General features: G+C 37.6%; 1 protein-coding gene across 15 annotated transcripts in view; it reads right to left on the bottom strand.

Annotated features, from left to right (window-relative positions):
* The window catches only part of ARPP21 (cAMP regulated phosphoprotein 21), a 149978-nt gene extending 126935 nt beyond the window's left edge, over positions 1–23043 (bottom strand). For 2 of the 15 annotated variants that reach the window (XM_081284928.1, XM_081284927.1), the window contains exon 1: positions 22011–23029. The gene's annotated coding sequence lies outside the window, so the exon portion shown is untranslated. Of the gene's footprint in view, positions 1–18627; positions 18651–20634; positions 20686–22010 lie in introns of those variants that run through there. The other 13 variants (XM_081284938.1, XM_081284939.1, XM_081284933.1 and 10 more) reach the window with 13 other exon arrangements.
* Between the last annotated feature and the right edge of the window lie 570 nt (positions 23044–23613).

A 23613-nucleotide genomic window follows, 5' to 3' on the forward strand; every position in this document is an offset into this window, starting at 1 on the left:
TGACTGAGCCAACTATTTAAAGATGTCATTTGGCTTTTTTTTTTCCCCCAGAGGTGTGAATAGACTAACCACCTGTATTCCTGAAGAAAATTTTTTAAAAAATCATTTAAGTGCAAATATTTAAAATAATTTTGGTCATTTAAAGGTGACACCTTATGATTTTTTATTAAACTATCTCTTGCATGACACTCAGTCTAAAAGGGGAAAAAAAAATTCAAGGTACATAACCTGAGAATCCCGGAGAAGGATGCCAGCAAGGCTTGTCAGGGCTAGAACACTGCTCGGGCCCCTGGCAATGCATCTCATGCTCTCCCTATGCCAGCAGATGGTGCAATGTACACCTGTGACACTTGTCACCAAACAGCTCTCTGATGTTTTTATTACAAGAACTTACGTGAATCTTTACGCACCCAGGCGTCATCCTGCATCCACACTCTCCTGACTGAGCTGCTCCTGAACCAGATAGTTCTTTAGGTATAAAGGAGGAAGCTCTGCACCAGGTAGAATCATACCCCAGCCACTTCCACTCTGAAGGTTTCCTTTTTTGGTAAGAAATCCACCTGAAAGCTTGTGCTAGATCACTGATTTAGACCTGGGTGTTAACCAACAAAACCAGATTTAGGAATTACCTCTTCCCTGACAAGTCCCCTAGCTGTCTACGGCCCACTCCCCATGATCTGCTCCTCTGGGTTCATATTGATGCTCCTATTAGGGTACGCATGTCTACTTCAGCACCTATCACAGAGCCCTGAAATTACTCCAGAGTGAAGCTTTAAGTTCTCCCAGGACAAGGACGATGCTTTGCTTACTTCTAGTGCCAAGGATATGAAGGTGTCTGAGATATAAAAGGAAATTAAGGAATATTCCTAAAATTTAATTTATTCTACGAATGTCTTCTAATCATCTAAATCAGGAAAGGTATATCAATTTTCTAGTAGTATAAATTATTGACCGATTATATTTATAGTTTCATATTCTAAAGTGGTGGTCTTCTTCTTCTTCTTCCTCTTCTCTAAAATAGGTTTTAAAAGTATAAATAAAATAGCCGAAGTGTGAATGCTATGATTACGTGAAGATTACAACTTGTGTCAGCAAAACACGTTTTAGGTGTTCACTGACCACCTTATGCCAGAAGTCCCTTTCTGGGACAAGTGAATATAGTTTAATTAATGACTAATACGTATGATTTCCAAAATAAAGTATTTGTATCACCAGTAAGTGCTTACTGAATGATTAGAAGTAATTCTCATCTTTCAAGGGTACTGACTGGGTTTTACTCAGGGAAAGAACACAATATTGGGATCATTGCATTAAGATCACACAGCTGAGGGGCTGGGGATGCGGCTCAAGCGGTAGCGCGCTCGCCTCGCATGCGTGCGGCCCGGGTTCGATCCTCAGCACCACATACCAACAAAGATGTTGTGTCCACCGAGAACTAAAAAATAAATATTAAAAATTCTCACTCTCTCTCCTCTCTCACTCTCAAAAAAAAAAAAAAAAAGATCACACAGCTGAAGAACAAAAGAACACAGTCCTGCCAGATGGGCTCCTTTCTACAAATATAAGAGATAAGATAGAATAAGTGAAATTATATGTAGATCATTGTGTTTTAAACTTTAGGTGTGACTTGTTAGTAAGTCATGAAATGAAATAATTGGCCATAGCCTCAAAGAAATTAATAGAACACAGAAGGGAGCAGAATTCATGTAGTAGCATGAAATCAACTAGCACAGAATAGGTAAGAATTAGAATACATTACCCAAGGTAAGGCTATGACCTATTTTGTAAAATAATTATTTCATATCTACGCGTGTGTTTATGGGTATGTTTGTTCACGTGCATAGGATTTCACATCAAAGGTATTTCTTAAAATAGACCTCGTATCAGAGAAAAAGTTGCCGGAACAGATCCCATCACATTTTCATATCTGCTTGAAGAAAAGAAATAGAATATACATAACTAATGTCTTGATTACCAAAGTCAGCGAGAAAAAATATGGGCTTCGAAGAGGTTCCCGCTGTGAAATCCAAACATGATCATGAGATTCAAAGATCTTATCATTTAAATATGAGGATTGATGCCTTTGATGAAGATAGAGCATCTTAGTTAAAACAAACAAATGATTATCTTGGACAACAGTGTAAACAAGACCCTAATTCATGAAGCTGCTAATTGCTCTTCCCAGCTGCGGAAGGCTGGCTGGTGCTTCATCTCTCACCACGCATCCTGCTGGAGAACAACATTTGTACACTCGCTCCCGAAATTCAGCATAGCCTATGTCCAGTCACCAGAACCTGGGGCCAAAGAGGGGAGGTTCAGAAAAGAAGCTATGTAGAGGGCAGCTACTTCAAGCATCAAGTGCTTCATTTTATAGATATATATTTACCTCTATGGCTGCACTGGAATTAAGCTCATAACTAAATTACTTCTTCACAAGTCTTATGGAGATTTCACCAGAAGAATCTTGGGAGCATGCTTTGTAGCCGAGGGAAAACGAGAGTGTACATTCACCGTTTTCAAAGTGAATCACAAAGTTAGTATCTAGATAATGATAACCACAAATTCCCATAGCTGTTCATATTTAATTCAACTGAAACACAGAAACATAATTCCATGGCTACAAAAATGATAGCTACCATGTTTTCATATATATTTTATGTGCCAAGTGCCAAAAGGAAAGAAGGCTTTATACATAATGTTTTAATTCTCAATGCAACTCATCATTCATGCATATTAAAGAAGGGAAGAAGGAAAGGTGAAAAGGAAGGAAAGAAAAAAAAGAAAAAGAAAATTGAGATCCAGAGAGAGGATCAAGTCCCTGCACAAGGTCAATGGTACTGAAATTCTTCACACACAGTTCTGAAATCCAGTGCTCTGTTCACCGCCTTCAATTTATGCATTTGGAATGTGTTCACCAAGAAGTGAATTTACATAATATCCACTGATAGTCATGGTCACTTATGACAGAAAGACCCCAAACCATATAACTACACCTTTTACCAAAAGAGATTATGGTGTCGGCTCTGCCCAGCCAGAAACATGAATTGAAGTTCCTTCAACCATCCCACTGAAAAACAAAAATGTATATTCAATATTTTCTTCTGTAGCAATGTTCTTGAGATCCCTGTTACTATAAAATGGACACATGACCTCTAGTCTAAGGCCAAAACATCACCCTATCTGGGAAAGGACTCTTTCTGTGGTTCATAGTATCTCACCTTGACCACCATGCTGGATTCTTCAAAATTACTTTGAAGACTGAGGCAGACCCTAATTTGGTACAACCTCAACCCACAGCTGTCATTAAGGACTGAGTTGTCTATCTCTGAAACCAACAAGCAAACAAAAAAAGATGTTTCTGTGGGAACATCACCAGAGTCCAATAAGTGAAGAAGCTATTTTTGCCTTGGAACTAAAAAAAAAAAAAAAAAAAAAAAAAAAAGAAGAAGAAGAAGAAGAAAGAAAGAAAGAAAAGAACACCCTCTACTTTTAAGATTTAGATTGCATCCTTATTTCACCCTATCAGGTTCACAAGGTGAAGCAGAGAAAGGATAGGATAAGGAGACAGGTGCTTCTCCACATTTTCCAGCCCCAACCTTCTCTGCTCAATGAGGGTGGCTGGATGACAGACTCACAGGTCACCAACAGCGTTCTATGACCAGCTTCCTGTAGGACAAGCTTCATTTTTAACCAGAGTGTGCTCAGCTCTGACTGATAGGAGAGCAGCTTCTGGGTTCTCTAAGATGCAAGCATGTGCAAGACAGAAAATGCCACACAGTAGGGCTGGCCAACACGTATGCCTCCAAAAGAGTGCATGTGCTTCCAGTACTGCCAGGCATTTCCCTCGGCCCTTGGTTGCAGCTCTACCCACATGTGTGCCCAAACTGGCAGATCCAGTAGCATCCTATGTGATTCCAACACTAGAATTTGAGTGCATTGCCCCACTGGTACAATAAGGTCAGCTCTGCATAAGAATCTAAGAAGTGTCTCAGGGCTGGTGGGTTATGTGCAATGGTAACAAAGATATCAGTCTGCTGTGATAGGAAACAGGACAGATTAAACAAAAAACAGAGAAGGGGTTGTGTAGTGGTTAACTCTCAAGGTGGACATTGGGGTTTGAAGTCTGACTCCACCACTCTTTGTGAACAAGTTGGAAAATGTCTCTGTCTCTCAGTTTCCTCATCTGTAAATAGAAATAATGAATCCCTATCTCACTGAAAACTGAGAGAATTAGACACTCCAATATATATAAACACTCAGAGAGTACTTCCCGCATAGTTAGGATTATAGATACATTCGTTTTTAACTATCTTTCACAGAGAAAAGCAAATGCATCCATTCAGTAGATGTTTGTCAATATTACCTAATGAAAGCTCTGGCTAGAATTAAAATTCTGACATTTCTGGAAACCCTGACCTTCCAGACACTTCTCTTTCAAGACTCTGTCTTAAAAAGTCATAACTACTTCAGAACATAACTACTTCAGTCATAACTACTTCAGGCCCCCTTTGCAGGCCCTGAGGCTGCCATCACAGGGCTAGGAAAGCTGTGGAGGCTGGCAGTCTCTGCAGGCTTGAGCATTTATGGGACAGTTGTCTGAGTGACAGTTCCAGGGTTGTCAGTTTTTCACAGCTAGCCTCAATGAAAACAGCAAATCATCCTCTGAAAATCATTTTGAAAGCAACAAAGATTGCAAAGAAGAGTTCCAAGAAAGATAACAAATGAAGAAATAGGGAAGAGGGGCCTGGGATGACGTATGGGAATGCTATGTTGGGCAGACTTTTCTAACTTCCAAAATTTATTTATATGGGCTCATAGAGATCATAGTTTTTTTTCTTTTGCTTGAATTAAGACTTTTTTACTCATTTTTATAAGTGGATATTTTAATGCCACATCATGGTGCCAAAACAGCTACCTGGTAAAACATAAAAGATGTTATAATTCAGTTTTTTTTTAATTAAAAATTTTGTCCCATGGTAAATTTGACTTGTTGGAAGGTCTGTACAATTCCATGAATTTTAACGCCTGTATAAGTCTCTGTAACCGTCACCACAACCAGGCTGCAGCACAGTTCTGTCACCCCAAAACAGCCTCCTGCCATCAATCTACAGTCACACACTTCCCTTTGTCATATCCCCTGGAAATCACTGATTTGTTCTTTATTACCAGTCAGTTTTATCATTTTGAGAGGCTACACAAGTGGGATTATGCAGACTATAACTTTTTTTTTTTTTTTAGATTGGCTATTTTCACTCAGCCTATTATCCTTGATATCCATTTAAACTGTTGCAAGGATGAGTAGCTCATTTCTTTTTCATTGCTGAGTCATATTCCACAGTAGGAATGCACCACAGTTTATTCATTCACCTTTCCAAATATTTTGGTTGTTTCTAGTTCAGATCACTTATGAATAAATAAGGTTGTTATAAATTTTTGTCTACAGATATTTGTGTTTACACTTTTAAACTTCACTGATCATCGTTTTTGGGTTGTTTTTTTTTTTTTTTTTGGTACCAGGGATTGAATTTGGGGGCACTAAACCACTGAGCCACATCCCCAGCCCTATTTTGTATTTTATTTTAGAGAAATGGTCTTACTGAGTTGCTTAGCACCTCGCTTTTGTTGAGGCTGGCTTTGAACTCTCAATCCTCCAGCCTCAGTCTCCCAAGCTGCCGGGATTATAGGCGTGTACCACTGCCCAGCTCTGATTTTTTAAAGCAATTTATTGACCCTTAGAAGATACAATTTTGTGTATTAGGGATGATTATTCTATTTCCACACCATAGATTCTCAGTACATGACTTCAAGGAAACAAATTGCATTGTCCTCGAATTGCCTGAAACAGAGGCTCCTAACAGACTGTGTAGTAGAATCTGTAATCCTCATTTCTTTTTTTTAAGATGCTATGCTTGAGACACAATTTCAAATGAAAGTAAGTTAAAAATTATTTTGAAGTTAGTTTATGTTGAAATTTTACAGTATCCCTTTAATATTTCAGATTATGAAATATCCATTATGCAAATTCTAGATTCTGACAAGAAAGTTTTCATTTTAAATCAGTGGATTTTAAATTGTGGTCCACGAACCAGCAGCAGGAGCCTCACCAGAAACTTGTTAGAAATGCACACATGTGAGTCCCATCTTGCATCTGTTGAGCCAGAAAATTCTGTATTTTAAGAAATACTCCATGTGATTGCAATGCCTGAGCAGTTTTAAGGACCACTACTTCAAGGATGAACCCTCTTGTGTAATACAGAAGAAAAGAGTGCCACAGTAGGAGGGTTCCCCTTGAGATAGCAGGAGAACAAGTTTTCTTTCTCTGATAGGCCCAGCTTATAGAATAGAATGGTTCATTTGTGTTGAAATAGGCGCCCTGGATCACCAATTGGCATTTATAAGGTAGACTGTATAGTTCTCTTGGTCGCTGGGGCCATGCTATGGAATAGGAGCTGAATGTACAGAAGTCTCTTGAGTCTTGATTCAAAACAATAAATTACTTATCTGTTTCTATCTTCCCATATTACCTATGCTGATGAATTGAAATCAGGAAGACATTTAGGTTTCCTCTCTTCATGGACCCTGTCCTGTGACCCTGTCCTTAACAGAAAACTGTCCAAGAGGTAAAATAAAAGAATTTCAATGGAAAAGGAAGTAGAATACCAATTAGCCTGGATCACACCATCACTGATCTCATAATGACGGAGACTCTGTTTTTTATAATATGAGATCCAAAATTCATATATAACAGGAAAATATACTTATTAATTTATGTATCAGGTTTATGTATCTATTTATGTACATAAATGCATATGTTAATATGTGAACACATATATTTATCAAGGAGTATGCATATTTATTTTCTGCTGTTCTGTTCTCACATTAGAGAAAAGTTTCTCAGCAATAAAATTAATGCTAATTTTCAGGTTCTGGGTCAAGGCTTATCCAGGTAAAGCTAGCCAATGCACATGATAAATTAGGTGAAGACATTTGGGGGAATGTGTTTCCTTGCATCATATCAAATATATTAATATAAAATAAATGTTATATTTACATGATTTTCCATATCTTCGAAGTAACTATGTAGGTAAACAAATAAGATTATTTTGGTTAGTAGTTTTCTTCAAGTTATGAAATAAACCTGACATCTGATTAGTGGAAATTAAATATTGTCTTTAAATTTCTTGGTTCAAATATTTTAACAAAGTCCCTACCTTTGACAAATACTTAGTAAACAGGTTTATTGCACCTACTACGCTTAACTTTTATTTCAGGATAGTGCTGAAACTTCTGTTAACCTCACCACTTCCTTTGACTGAGAAACTGACTCTTTGAGGGTAGCAAAAAAAAAAAAAGAAAGAAAAAAGATCCCTTTGATCCTGTACATCTGCCAAAAGCAACGGTCACCCTCTGCCAAACAAACACAGAAAGCTCAGGCAGAGGAGTATGCATGAGTTCCAGGTGTTTGGGGTTTTCTTGGTAGAACACAAATAGAGGACAAACTGGTGAAAGAGCACACTGGCTAATTCTAACTAAAGTTTCCTAGATGATTTCAGGATAAAGGTTATCAGTTAACAGGAATACTGTCATATTCAATATCAGTAAACTGCATATGCATGATTTGATAGATGAACTGAAAGTAAGTTCATCTACCTGGTAATAATTCTTCCCTACAGGACAGAAGACAGATTCTAGATGAATAGTGCAGCACTTTCCTTCAAATTGACAGAGGAATAGCTTAGAATACAAATTTGAACAGAAGGTAATATACCTTAAGTATAAAGAATGATGGAGCTCAATGGTAGAGCATTTACTTAGCATATGAGAGAGGCCCTGGGTTTGATTTCCAGCACTGGGGGAGAAAAAAATGCAAAAAAAGAAAAAAATTAATGAACCCCCCTCCTCAAAAAAAAAAAAAAAAAAAAAAAAAAAAACCTCGAAAACCCAAACCTTGCTCACTTATCACTGGGAATCTTTGTTTTTAAGTGTGAACCATTCAATTGCTTAAACCAGCAGTATTGCTTTGCATTAAATTGGGTGATGAGGGCAGCTATTGATGTAAATGCACTAGAGTCTTTTTTCTTATTCTTTTACTAAATTATGTAATACATGTTTCTAAGTCCTCAGAAAAACAAAGCAGTATCTAACTATGCCTCAAATTTATTTTCATTTTCTATTATCCATGGTCCTTACAGCCTTCAAGCATTTTCAAAACAAACAATGATATTTAATTTCGTTACATGTATCCCTTCATGCTTCAAGTTCCCCCCTCTTTTTTGTGGGGCTAGAGGTGGAACCCAAGGGTCTTGCACAAGCTAGTCAAGTGCTCTACTACTTAGCTATGCCCCAGCTGAGTTTCCAAGTTTTAATGGATAATTAGTTCATGTAGGGAAGCAGAAAGGAGCTAGCATTTCTACTATGTCGTCACAAGTATTTTACAGATGAGAAATTGTTTAAAAAAAAAACTTTTTTTTTTTTAAGTTAACTTGGCCAGGTAAAAGGCAGAGATAGAATTCAAACTTAGATCACCTTGACTTCAATCTAATCCCTTTCCAGGATGGCAAGTGAAAGTTTGTCAGGACAGATGAGATCAGGAACTGTTAACACAAGGCACCTGGCCTGGCACAAATGCAACCATAGTGCAGTCTGTGATGCATGCAGACTAATTTCCACCCACTTTGCACCCATTTCAAAAATTAATTTCCTTTCCTGTCTTGGCCTCACTACTAAATCACCTTCCCCTACCCTCTGATTCTCCATTCCTGATCTCCAGATTAGATCATTTAATTGTTTGTGTTCTTTATGGCACTTGCATATTCCAGGATAATTCTTATTACAAAGAAAAAACTTTAAAAAAATACATACATATTTTTTAAATATATAAATAATGTATATATATATATATATATATATATATATATATATATGTATATATATACATTTTTCTTTTTTCCTTAGACAATATGCCACAACAGAGATATTGCCACTACTGTGACCACAACCAAAGTGTCCTAATGCAGAGCAGTTAGGACATCCTTTAGGTACACAAGGTTTTTCCCACACGGGAAGCAGTTAATGAATATCAGCTAGCATTTGCAGTGCAAAATAATAAAAAAAAATATTTCTTGAAAATAACAACTCCATAAGTAGCATCTGATCACAAATGAGCCAAAGGTAAATTCAGAATGAACAGAAGAATACTGATGTTTATTTATCCCTCTCCCTGTGGTTTTAGTAAAGGATAGGGACAGGGCTACAGAAATCTGGGATCTCTATGTTGATAAGAATTTTTGCCTGAAGAAACAAGGTTAATTCAGAGAGCAGAGGTAGCAAGCCAAGTGAAGTAATTCCCGCAGAGCAGAACAAAACAAATGGTACTAATGACCTAATCAATACAGAAATAAGTACAGATTTCCACGACAAATGGCCACAGGTAGCTCTCCTAACAAGTTCAGAAAAACATCACATTCCTTTCACTTAGATCTTCCTTACTATTATTGATGTACTTCATCAAGAATACCTAAATGCTGGCTTTCTGTCAATTCAATATATTAAATAAGTTCACCAAGACTTGGAGTGAAATATATTAGCCCCTTCAAGCTCGCAGGTCTGGGTCTGTCTCAATGCTGTAAATTCCTTGGCTCACAGAACAAACCATTTGATCCTTGCTCAGGCCCAAGGATCTAATCAATAAATGATGAAACAAGTGATATCTTCTCATCTTTTCTTAAAACATCAAAACATCTATTTTCACAGGCAGGTCAAAACAATGAGGTAATGTTTTCTAGTGATTTCAAGAAAATTGATTTTAGAGTTCTCTTCATAGATCTGTCTTGTGACTCTCTGATTATACAAATGGCTATCTGCTGGATATAGTCATCGGTTTTCTCTGCAGGGGGAACAAGTCACCAGTCTACCATGTTTTATTTGAAATTGTTTCTGGGTCTTAGATAACAGTCCCAAATTGCTCCTGGGTGGGTGCTAAGACTCAACTCTTTTTGTTATTACTAGACACATCTTAGAAGGAGACCTCCTTAATCAGCATCAGAGCCTTTCTTACTGTGGATGAGTCACATTAACAGATTATGAAATGCTGAGTGGAATTTTGTATACAGAGAATTCTGAATCATCCATGCCCAAATCTCTTTCTCAAGTCCTTACTACGCATGTGGCTTATAAAAGGGACCCACCCTGCTGCACACGCAAAGAGCATCTCTAGAAAGGATGGCCCGGGGTCCCTGAGCTCATAGGTGGGCTTGCCCCACTGAATTACTGGCTGTCATGTAAGCACTTATCATGTGAGGTGTGGCTATGCTAAGGATGGTCTCCAGTTACTCATGAACAAAATACCAAAGACAACTCCCACCTCCTGAAATCACTTCCTACGGAAGGACTTTATTTATGTGAGGATGACAGAATCAAACCGAAATGGCAATAAGGGCAAAACTAGCAAAACTATGAGCACCAGAAAAAAAAATAATAAAAAATCAATACTGAGCGTTGGGTCAAGCACTTTATATTTAGTTATAACAACAAACTCATTTTATAAATGAGGCCTCTGATGCTCAGAAAGCTTAAGACAGGTACTGGTAAGTTGCAAACTGGATCTCAGCCCAGGCCTAGGAACTAGTATACTTAAAAAAAAAAAAACAACTATTCTTGATAAGAGCAACTTCTAAACATTTTGCTCTTATTATTGTAGAATTAGTCCTTATTTTCAAGGCTAAAGGGGAAAAAAGCATAATAAAAATTCATGGACAATACAATAACAAACAGATCCATGATTATTATACAAAATATCATTATTGAATCATAACAGGGATAAACTGGAAGAGATCTCAAAAATCATCTGCTTGCTTTACAGGTAACTTCTAAAAGTAGGTTCTTTCACTGTACAAAATTTTAGCAAGTTGTCGGGTCATGAACCAGGTTAGGGTAATGAATCAAGATATTTCTCTATCTTCAAATACCCAATTTTTTTTCTCTTTTCTAATAGAAAGAACTGCAGCACTTCAAAAAAAAAAAAAAAAAAGTCATCCTTCAGGTGACCTACACATCAAATGTTTTACTCCTCTGTGGTTTTCCTACAGAACCACTTATAATTCTGTTTCCCTTTAATCACATGCACTATTTTTTAAAGACTTTTCTGGAAAAAATTTCCAGTTTCCTTTTTTCAAACACACAATATAGAAATTCACAAATTTATAATCCCAACACAATTAAAATCGATTGTAGCCCTAGCAAGTAACACAGTAAATATATGATTCTGTGGGATCAACAAAGGAGAATATGAATGGGACATCATAATCCCAGGTACATAATTTTAGCTGACCTTATCTTTCTCATTAGAGATGCACCTAACTAATGGTTTTAGTTTGTGGCCTACTACCACCAATCCAATTTCCCCCACAAAACTTACCAGTGCTGCTTACCCTTTATGCTTGTTTTCAGGGCAAAATATGTTTCTACCCTCAGAGTATATACTCTGTTGATTTTCCTAATTAACTTCATTGGTTAAAAAAAAGATTTTTTCTAACTTGTCAAAACTAATTCATATTGCTTTACTGTCTGAAAAATCATCTGTCAATCATTTTGGATTTTCCTTAGACTCTCAATCATTAGATCCATTGTTCAAAACATTTAAAATGTATTCACTTTCCCCAGATGTTGTGGACATCTTATATAACAAGGTTTCTCAAATATTTGGCACAAGATCCAACACACAAGAAAGTTTCCATACATATTTGAAAAATTAAGAATGAATGAATTAAAAAAAAAACAATAAATATCTGGAGCAAGGATAAGTCTGGATGACTATCACACAAAAACTTGGCTGACCTTGCAATTTAGTTTATATGGACATTCCTTTACTCTGATCCAGTATGTCCCTAATATATTCTGCTGGGTGTCCTAATGAGAACGCCTGCTGTACTTTTCTATATATTCCTAAAGTCTGTCATTCACATAGAATGTGCTCCTCATCTCTCTAAAATAAGATTCCAGATTTGGGTTTTCTTTAGGAAGTGGATGATTGAGTGAAAGATCATTCAGTCAGTACACTTAATTAGAGTTTCTTAAAATGTAGGACATTAAGGAAGCAAACTCTTTTTTTGTTTGTTTGTTTGGTTCCAGGGTGTGAACACAGGGTTTGAACACACTTAACTATTGAGCCACATCCCCAGCCATTTTTTGTATTTTATTTAGAGACAGGGACTAGCTGAGTTGCTTAGGGCCTCGCTAAGTTGCTGAGGCTGGCTTTGAACTCAAGATCCTCTTGTCTCTGCCTCTGGAGCCGCTAGGTATTTCACATTTACTCAGCTGCATCCGTTCCTTTCCAACAAGATTATTTTCAAAAATATCATTTTTACAGATATATAAATATTATCCAGTTCTTAATGAGACCTTGGGTCGATTATGTGGTTTGCCACTTAAGTCAGATTAATCCTAACATCTTTCCCATGTAGCAGAAAAAGAAGGGCTACTCTCCTATCATTTGGTGAAAGCTGTTCCAAGACAGAAAGGGGTCTGGAACCCCTGATTTGCTAGTATTGTCTTCCTGCTTTCCCCCACACCCTGCCTTATAATTCAGCACTGCCTACTTGCCCCATCCCTGAGAGGAGTGAAGTCTTTCCACACATACTGGATCTCTTTCACTAGATCGAATCCCTCCAGAAGTACATATCCAGTGAGGATGAGAAGCCTCCAGCTCTGCGTGCCAACAATGTAAAAATTTCTTGTGAACTTACCTTTGCCTTATCCTGTCTTCGAAGACAGCAACAACTTTTGAGTATTAATTGTAATTTCCCTCCACATGGATAGAAAAGTGACATATGTATTCTACTTAAGCATACTGAAATTTAAGAGGCCTCATTATTTCCATAGACCTCCTCTTCATCTCCTGAGATCTGAAGAAGAAACTTCTTTGTAGGAGGCAAAATCATCTCTGGTGCAGTAACAGTGCTATAGATAAGGACATCTCTTTGTTCTTTTAGAAAGATGAATGTCAAATCTACTTAAGCTGAAATTTCAGGGAGAAATACAATTAAAACTTCACTTAGAGCATTTAAATACTGAATATTAGATGCCATCAAGAGTATAAAGGTCAATTTTTAATTCAATGAACGTTGATGAAATGTCTGGTATGTGGAAGCATATACTAGCCCAGGAGTGCTAAGGACAGTGGGAAAATATATTGGGGAATGGGCTTTTGGGACATGTATACTATGTTGATACTAGCTCTCCCCGTCTCCTCCTCTCTGGACGTGTGCATTTTTAAAAATGTGTTTCCCAGCAAATATTTTGATAGCAAAGAAACATAAATGTATTCTCAGACATCTGAGAATGTTCATGGGCTAACTTTCTGATTTGTATGAGCCCCCAAAGAATGGCTGACATCCAAATTATAAGAGAAAATGAAATGCAGGTATCTGATGCTTTTAGTGGTTCGTCTGACTGACCTTCTCCTGGGCTGAATACTGCTTGTAGGTTTCCATTTCCTGATTGATAGGGAATTCAAGTGTTTAAACCTCAATTATGAGAGAAGTCTCTTCCCTCCTCCGGCCATATTCGCACAGGCACAGTGCTGACTCATTAAGCAAAATTATATGCAGATACTCTAGAATTAGAGGCCAAATCAGCTGCTCTGTCCAAACAGCTCACCCAGTTCTCAGAGACAAGAACCAAAGCCTTCTGTGGAAGTGACAGGGAGGCCCTCCGCAAGCCCACAGCTCCATTTGCTTTGTTAAACAGTAGAAATCATTGCCACTTCTCAAGCCACCCTGAATATGCTATTGGCTTCCACTGAATAGGGCAGGATTCAAGGTTATTCCTCTGTGAAGCCTTTACAGATGCTTCACTTAAAGATTTGGTTGTTTAGCTTCCCCATTTAGAGGCTGGAAATTATATACATAAAATGTTCTGGAAAATAATAGCTGTATGTTCACTTTTAGACAACTCTGAGTTGGCCATTTCTTTTCCCCTTATAAAATAATGGAAAGATAAGGACCTTATTAGACATCATGATCTCTATATAATAAACACCTCTGAGATTATTTACTGATTTGGCCTTTGATTTTTCATAGGCAAGGAAAGAATCAATCTAGTCATCAACTTTAACTATCAGATTTTTTTTTATAGGGTAGCAATGGGATAGAGCTGTACTTTAAATTACTAGAAAAAAAATTTCTTAAAGGGAACTATATCTCATTTATGTAACAAAATTAAGTCTCTTTCTAAAGCTTTTTATGAAAGAATCATGGTTTCTTTTTGCAATAATACCCATATGTCAGGTGCTTTTGTTTTGCTTTGATCCTGCAAGGTAGATCTCATTCCCATTTTACAAATGAGAAAATTGAAACAATGAGGAATTAACTAAATTGCTATTCTTGGAAGTAGTAAGTTGCTTAGATTGGATATTGGACTGATGCTATTACACAATTTTCCCCGAAGAAACTATGAAGTATAGAGGCTTCAAGTCTTGGCCTCTGAGGTCACACTATTAGTTATTTATATGGACCCAGAGGGCAGACACCAGGACCAAATACCAACTCAGGTGATGGATTTCATGTTTATGTAGGTAGGTGTGTAGAGAAGTGAGATTTGGACACACCACATTTTTTTCCTCTAGACCTTTTATTTTAATACAAATTTTGAGTATTTCTCCAACACTGCAGAATCTCGTGGAGACCTAGGCACCACCATGATAAAGACTTTCTTCATTTCACACAAAGGTTGGCTGCTCACTCTTGAATGAGCTTCCAGCTGATCTTTGGGATACAACCTCTCTATTAGGGTTTTGTTTGGTTTGGGTTTTGGTGGTGTTGGGGATCAAACCCAGGATCTTCCGCATACTAGGCAAGTGCTCTACCCAATGAGCTATATCCCCAGTCCTCTCCATTAGTTTTAACCTGAATTTCAATTTAAAACTGAATTCAAAACATTTGTCTACAGTTTCCAACATCATATCTGACAAACAACAGTTTGCAATCATTTGTGAAATAAAATAATCCCCTCTTGGAAGAGTGTTTATATAATTTTCTTAGATGATGTATAAGATTTTTATAACATATAAACTCTGTCAAATTAACTATGTATATTTCTCCACTTCTTGGTGTTTAATAAAATTACTAAAATAGAAATCATCTATAGTTATGAATAAAGAGATTGCTTGCAATAATAATTAAAAATCAAGGCATTCAATTGTTAGAGGGCTAAAAACCAGGGGCAAACCAGGGCAAAGCAGGTTGCTGAAGCTTGTACATGCAACATGATAACATGTTGTATTTTCTTTTATCTTTCCAGATGTCTGTGGGTGATTATGCAAAAATTGGAAAAAGATTCTAATCTTCCCAAAGAAAATTCATTATGACCAAAGTTAAATTGGCACAGAAATGAATAAAATGAAGAATCATTAATGCCAACTAGTTGTTTGCAGTGGAATATATGAATTTAGTACAACACTAGTTGTTTGGTATTTTCCTAAAATTCTTCTAACATCAGCTTCTTTAAGTAAATTAAAAAAAAATAAAATATGAAAACATAAGATAATCGAATGTAAGAGTGTTAGCTCATTTGTTCCTGTAGGCCAGGTAAAAGAAGCAGGATCATAGATATGACTGCAGAATCCTGATAATTCCTTAATTTGGCAGAATATAATAGCAATTTCAATACAACTATGTACTACATTGGCTTAAGGAGTCATGATTTGACTATAAACTGAAGTCTCCTTTCTCTAAAATAAATAAATAAATAAACAAACAAACAAATAAATAAATAAATTTCCATTTTTCACCAGAGAACATTTTAAAAAGCTTCTTCTAAAGAAGCCATGAGCAGTTAAAGCTTGCAAATGGTGCAGAAATCATGATCTGTCACATACTCATATGGAATCTACTGGGTTTTTTGTCCAACAGCTTTTTAAAAATATTTAGTTAGTTAGTTAGTTTTAGGTGGACACGATATCTTTATTTTATATTTATGTGGTGCTGAGAATCAACCCCAGTGCCTCATGCATTCTAGGCAAGCACTCTACCACTGAGCCAGAACCCCAACCCCTATCCAACAGCTTTTTGATGATTAAATTCAATTCAATGCCAGCACCACAGGGATTTCCACCAAAGTTATGTATATATTAACAAGCAAAATGCTAAGAAAAAATATACCAATATAGAATATTTTCATAAAATATACATTATAATTTCATATGAGAATTTTTATCTTATGGTTTTAGAAACATAAAAAGCTAAAAAATATTAATTTGATAGCTTTTTATTTTGCCAATAAAAGGTAAACAGGAAAAGTAGTAGGGTTTCAGTGACTTAACCTGCCCCTCCTCCACCTCCTGCTGACCAGTGACCTGATTTTTCCTAGATCTATGTTAACAAGGTGGAGATCATCTGAATGCATCTTGAGATAGTGAATGCAAATAAAAATATTGGATGAATAGATGATCCCTAGGCCCTGTGATTTATATATCAAGGGCTATTTTATTTGGACATGGGAACACACAACTTTTAGGAATTGATGTTTATTTTTTTCTTTAAAGACATTGAAATATCATACCTCAGTTATTTATGTTGATTTTTAATTTCAGCTAGATCAAAATATGTCAACATGAATTAATTTTTTCCCCTTTAACATCTGATTCGATGGACTGCCATGTCTTGAAGTCAGTGTATCTGGGCAATTAGAAGGAAATCTACTTAGTATTCCTTTGGGTTCTGTTTTTCAAGAGATGATTCTTGTTCTTATCTCAGGTATTTAGTATGTAATAAAGAAGCAACCAACGATAAACAAAAGTACAAGAATGCTCATCCATTAAGAATTCTAACACTGAATTTGGTGATGTCGCCACTTTTTCTTTTTTGAGGCCCCTATCACAACGAATTAGAGAGAGATGATGGGGCTTACCTAGGTAGATAAGCTCTGTAAGTCTCAATTAAAAAGCTGCAGGAAAAAAAGATGATCTATTACACAATTCGAATCTGCATAGAAACCTGTCCCCACAATATGCCAATTTAACTTCTATAAAATTTGCCAAAATACTTGAAATATGGAGTGATGCAATTGCTGGACTATTAAAAATCGTCGATTCTGTCTCTAAACTAAAACCAAATTTTGTTTGCAATTATCTTAAAAACCAAGATTATTATTTACGGAAGTGATTACATTAACAAAATCATAATATTTTGTGTGTTAACCACAATGAATTTCTAAATTTGGGAATGTGGTAAAAAGATCTGTTTTGGAAAATAAATTATGAATACGCCCTTTCCCCTGCTACCTGGAGAATATGAAATGATTTTCTGTTGCTAGATAAGAGGAACAACTGTGAAGTTTTTAAATGCCATCTGCGTCTATGACTGAGGAATAATTATGAATATATGCCTTCAGTGAGACAATTTTGAACTAATTCTTCAGCATTTTAATAGGTCACAATTGCAATTTTATCGTAATTTTGATTATAAAACTCATAAAAATCTTACAAACCTGTCGCATTGTCATGTATATCAAGTGGGGTTATAAAAACTGTCAGAAACTTCCTGTTTCCTAGGAAAAGTGTGTAGAAGAATTTAAAATATTGATTTATTATGACCACAGACAATGATTAACATTCTCTCCACCTGGCAATAATAGAATCTATGCTATTAGAAAATATTAGAATCTATGCTATAGAAAAGAAGGAACATTAGGATGCTAAGGATTCAAACTGAAAGCAAACAGCCAGTTTGGTGTATTCAAGACACCCCCCCCCCTTTTTTTTCAATATCCCTTCTATTGTCCCAATGTAATTATTTCTATTCATTTTTTGTTTGTTTGTTTTGCCTGTATAGCTTTTCTCCTAGGCACAGATATGTCCCAGTAATTTTAGAAAGAGGTGCATTCAAAATGCTATATGGGCATTTTTATGGCTTAAGAAAATATCTCCAGACCACAGAGGATTTTGAGACCACAAGATAGCAATTCTGCTAATATTAAAAATTACTGAATGAAAGTGATACTCTATCTCAAGTACTTTATTCTTTATCAAGCTTAATGTGTATACAATTGCAATCCTTAAGAGCCCTTATCTAATGCTCATAGGAATGAAATGGCTGTGATGTAAAGACAAATATTAAATACTTCAATATCAATGGCCAAGATTTCTTCAATATGAGCCAAATTAATCTAAATTATAATGCTGAGGCACTGAAATAAATTGTTTGAACTTAGCATAAACAAGTCTTAAAAGACCTAATACTCAGAAGCAAAGAATCCCTGAGAAAAACAAATTCAGTTGCAGGTATGTCTTGTTAATATTTATTTTTACCTTTAATGGTCCTCCAGCATTTACTTATATCACTGTTTACAACTCATTTTTCATATTTAAGGTGAAATGATAGATTGAAAAAAGAAAGCGAAGAAATGCAGAGGTTCTGGAACTACAGATTTCTTCAAAAAAATAAAGATCCTTTGTCTTAAGAGAGGAAGTGTGGGTTTTATATGTATCATCACTGACTTAAGTATGTTCGGAACTTCCCATGTGATATACTGCATTTATATGGAAGCCAATTCTTTTTGTGATTAGAGATTCACGAATTCTTAAGCACGCTACCACCGTGTGGTACCAGTTAGAAAGATGCCAGTACTTACCATCTGAAGAAATGGCTTTCAGAGTCGACATCACTTTGGAGCCCCACACACATTCTTTCCTAACCTTGTCACAAAGCAGATCTGAATTACACTGACTTCTACCCAAGCAGCTCATTTGCAGTTTCCGACCTCATAGACTTCAAACTGTCTCCTTGTCCTAAGGAATTCTCACTCATATTCATGCCTGGCTATGTTGCGGGTTGTGTCTTCAGTGGCTGACTCATTCCACGCTTTGCTCATGTAGCTTATCATTATCTTGTCCACAGACAAAATGCACATGGAATTCAAATGAGGTTGCCCACTGACTTGAGAAGCTTAAAAAAGGTATCAGCACTATGATCCAAATGGCATGACCACAAAGGAAAAGAGGACGACCAGTGTGGACTGTCTGTCCACCCCCCAGAAGGACTAAGTTGGAAAAGAAAACAAAAAAACAAACAAAATCACAGTATCCCCTTAGTGGTTTATTTGGGGGGTGATTTTCACACACACACACACACACACACACACACACCACAAAAAATGGCAAAAATTAAGAACAACTTTGTACATCATTCTAATAGCTTCATTAATAAATAATTATATGACTTACTTCCCCATTTAATATAAACTGCTCACATTCTCTCATGCTTATTAATTTTGAAACTACTTAAGCATCTTGTCTAATTAGCTTCACTCAGAACAAAGAAATAAACTGATTATGGCATGGTGTTAGTATGAAAAGGAACAACGAAGACCTTTCTGATTAGACATTCTCACTTTCTACCTGAAGAAAGGTGTTTTGTGTATAGGCAAACTCTGCAGACAGGTGGCTTCTTGTATCTCACATATTACAATGTTAAGATATTTTCCCCCTCATTATGACATTCCAAAAGTTACCAGTGCTGCCTCTGCTATCTACATTTAAAAAAAATAGTTAGCCTTTAGAAAGATAATCCTTGGTGTTTATCTCCAAGTTGAAGACACAAAACAAGCGAAATATTCTATCAAGTTCAAACAAAACTTCCTGTTTCATTTAGTTGCCATGATTCTAGACAAGACATCAAGTTCATAAAAGAAAAACAGTTCACAAGGCAGAGCTTCAGGTTATCACTGTACCTTAAAAGATGTTAGTTATTTTATTCCCAGAATGTTCTATTAGCTCCAAGGCATCCACTGGAACAATATTTTAGGAATTTGAGATTATTTCTCTACTTTTTCTATCCAAGATTCTGACACTTGTATTAAAGCTAGTAGGAATGCAGGAACTCTTTCATTAGATCTCCTTCAAGTTTTAAGGAACTCAAATTATTGAGTCTTCTTTCTAAGAACTAGTAAAAAGGATTATGAAAATATCAAACTATTCATGTCTAGTTTTCTCACTAATACCAATTGATTTCCATTAAAACAATATTAGGACCTGATTAAAATTACCTTACCCACCAGCCACTCTTTATCTTTCCAAATATCCTTCTCCAGTATCCATAATCACATACTGCTCTCTTTCCTCATGCTTCTTTTATTGCTGAGTGAGGTGCTTGCTCCTTCATTAAATAGCATTAAAAATAGACTGCACAGAAGTCCCCAGTGGAGCATGCTCTAACAGGGCTAATGCCACAGTTCTCAAGGTAACCATACTCAATTGGGATCTAAGAGAGAAAGTCACTGGGAGATCAGCAATTTGCAAATCTAATAGCAAACACAAACCTGTCTGGATCTGAGCTGAATGTTGTAAAAGAGAAATCAGCATGTAGTGAAATTAAGTCACTAAGAAACTGAAAGTCAATTCCAGGAACCTTATAAGTTTTTTTTTTTTTTTAAATATGCCTCACCCAAACAAAGTACTCTGTTAAATAAGCATTCATCTCCAGTAACTTAGTTCTTCTATTCATCAAATGACATCAATCATGCCAGAGGATAAACTGAGTCGTGCATCTGTAGCAGTCCAAATGCTTTTAAAAATTGCATTTAAAACAAATCATAATGGCATTGACAAGCAAAGATAGTAACAGATTATTCTTTTGGTACCTTTTGTTATACGGATGGGTAGCTCTCCAAGAATACACCTAAACTCATTCTCTACACAATTAAAAATATCTTGTTAGTCACATTGAAAAGAAGTAAAATAATGTGATAACAAAGGAAAAATAAGATCAAACACAAGCAAATACATACCTTGAAAAACTACATAAATCTGAAAAGTATACACAATCATTCACATGCAATCCCACATTAGGAATGCGGCAGAAGCAATTTCTGTTAAAATAGTAGATTACTTCGCTATTTGAACAAAACATAGCTAGAGCTCTCAGCTTTCAAATGACTGTTTTCCATGAAAATGACATTAGCTAAAATCCTATTAGGACATGCAAGCTCTGTGGTAATACAAATACAGGGGATCAAAGGAATAGATGCATTTATTTTAAAGTGTGTGTCAAAGGTATTCTGACTTTTACTAAATAAAAAATGATTTCCTGTCATCTTCACTTTCTGTTTACCTAAAACAATCATAGCAGTTTTATTCTCTGAAGCAGGTGAGAAAGAGGTGAGGATCCTTTGGATTTATTCTCTTTTTGAGCACAATTCTATACAGATTCATTTCAACTTTGGGTAATGTCATTTTTATTTGGAGAAACTAAAGTGTTACACCAATACACTTAAAAAACCAAAAATCAAAATGAGTTTCTACACTCTAAACACAACCTCATGAAAGTAATTCCTACCAGTTTTGCACTGCACAGAGCTTCCCATGCCTATAAATTTCAATTATCCCCTCTGTTTCTCCTTTTAAACTTGTATCTTTCAGAAGGTGGTCAAATACTAAACCTGAGCAGTTGACACTTCCACACCAGCTTTATTTCTATGCATAAACACTGAGTGAGTCAATTTTTCCTCCCAAGAAACTTTTTAAACAACTGCCTACTTCAACTCAATTCTACCACCATTTCTACAATAAGATATTAAATTGGGGGTTGCAATGAAACAACATCAAGAGTGTAAATTAAAAACCTCTTGGGAACCCAAGACCTTAGTCCTGCCAGGACAATATTATAATTATAACTCTCTACCTTTTTCTCTATGGCTCTCTTTCAGATGAATTAAGAGCATCTGAAACTTTCTATGTTGAAACCTACATAAATCACTGAAAACTTCTGTGATGAAAAACATTGTCATTTTCAATTTCCAGCTTTCCACTTCTGCCTGATTTGGGGGAAGGGAAGCCCACCCATCCCTTCACCAAACACGGAAACACAATACATGGACAACAACACCAGCTTTCTACAAACACAAAGAAGAAATGCAGAGGAGAGACAATTCTAAAGAAAAGCACAGTTATATGCCAGAAAGAAAGAAGAAAAGAACCCAATGAAAGGCGTGCACATTCACGTCGGAAGACTTATTACCTTCACGAACAGTGGATATCCCCCCAGCTTCTTGGTGTCTTGGTTGATTTGATTTAGTTTTTGGCTTTTATTAATATTGTTGTTTCTTAATGATTGATTTGGCTGGATTGGTTTTGTTTTGTTTTTGGCTTCCTTTTCTGTTGTTGGATTTTTTTTTTTTTTTGGCCGATTTATTTAACTGCTAGTTAAGAGCTTTCTGCATAGTGGGCTGGGATACCCACACAGCTGTGGCAGCCTGGCTGGGGCTGCAGCGACTGGGGCTTGCGCGCCCGCTGCCCCTGCGGCTGATCGCCGCTCCCAATGCACTCAGGGTGCCGCCACCGCCGCCTCCTTCTCTTCCACACTGGCTGCAGAGAGTGAATGTGCCCAGGACTCCTGTCTGCTCTTCTGTCTGTACTTCTGTCAGTCTGACCCGCAGTCAGTCAGTCTGGCAGCTCAGCGCAGGATTCTCGCCTTGCTGCGCTCTGCTCTTGAAGCTGTCACTCTCTCAGAATGCCAGTCTTTGCGTTGGTCTATCCGCCCCTCAGAGTCCCTTGATCCCACCAGCAATGCAGGGTCTCTCTTGCCGTCTTCTGTGCCTATACTGCCTCTCCTACTCTGAGCCCCTGGCCACTTCCCTCGGTCAGAGGAGGGCGTCTGGAGGGAGGGAGCACATGAGTGTTTCTTTCTCTCTTTCTATCCTCTATTTCTGTGTCTGTCTCTGCCTACTGAGTCAGCCAGAGTGTCTCTCTCTCTCTCTCTCTCTCTCTCTCTCTCTCTCTCTCTCTCTCTCTCTCTCCTCTCTCTTTCTCTCTCCCCTCTCTCTCTCTTTTTCTCTCTCTCCTCTCTCTCTTTCTCTCTCTCCTCTCTCCTCTCTCTCTCCGGTCCTCTCCCTTTCTCGGGCTATTTGGTTGCTCCCACCTGTCCGTCGCTTTGCCAGTCCCACTCAGAGTCAGCCAGCCTCGATCGGTCCCACGGTCCCGCGTCCCCTGCCCGACCGCCTCGGTAGTCTGTCCCTTGGCTGGTCCGTGCCCTCCCACGCGGCTGGCACTGTCGCCGGGGGCGGCGCCCTGCTCCTCCCTGCAGCCGCGGATGGGTCCGGTCCCCGCCCAGGCTGAGGGCAAAGCGAATGTTGCACGTGGCCGCACAGTTGCATGGGCCTGAGACCCGGGTTTCTTGACCCGCCACACCCGGGAAGTGGCAGAGGCTGGGTGTCTGTCAATGCCTTGGGCCTTTCTGCTACCGCGTGCGACCGGAGCTGGCTAAAACCGAGTGCAGGCACCTGCTTGGTGCTCCAGGCGCTCGTGGCGCTACCCATTCCCCGGACAGCTCTCCGCGAACCCCAAGGCTGGAGACAAAGCGCATGAGCCACGCGCGGCAGCGTGAGCATCATTAATCAGAGAAAACTGGCACGTTGCCCCCTGCCCCTCCACACCGCCTCCCCGCTCCCAGCCTGCAGGCGCGAGTTCCTCCCGCCCCCCATGCATAAGCTCTCCAGCGTACCGCTATTAGGGGTGCCTCCTCGACTCCTGGGGAACACTTGGGAAGCCTTGCACCGTTCCTTCCCTTCGGCGCTCACTCAACAGGGCAACTCTGCAGAGACAATCCCACAATAATAACACCT

The sequence above is a fragment of the Spermophilus citellus genome (assembly GCF_964194105.1).
Source record: "Spermophilus citellus genome assembly, chromosome: 3".
NCBI lineage: Eukaryota > Metazoa > Chordata > Mammalia > Rodentia > Sciuridae > Spermophilus > Spermophilus citellus.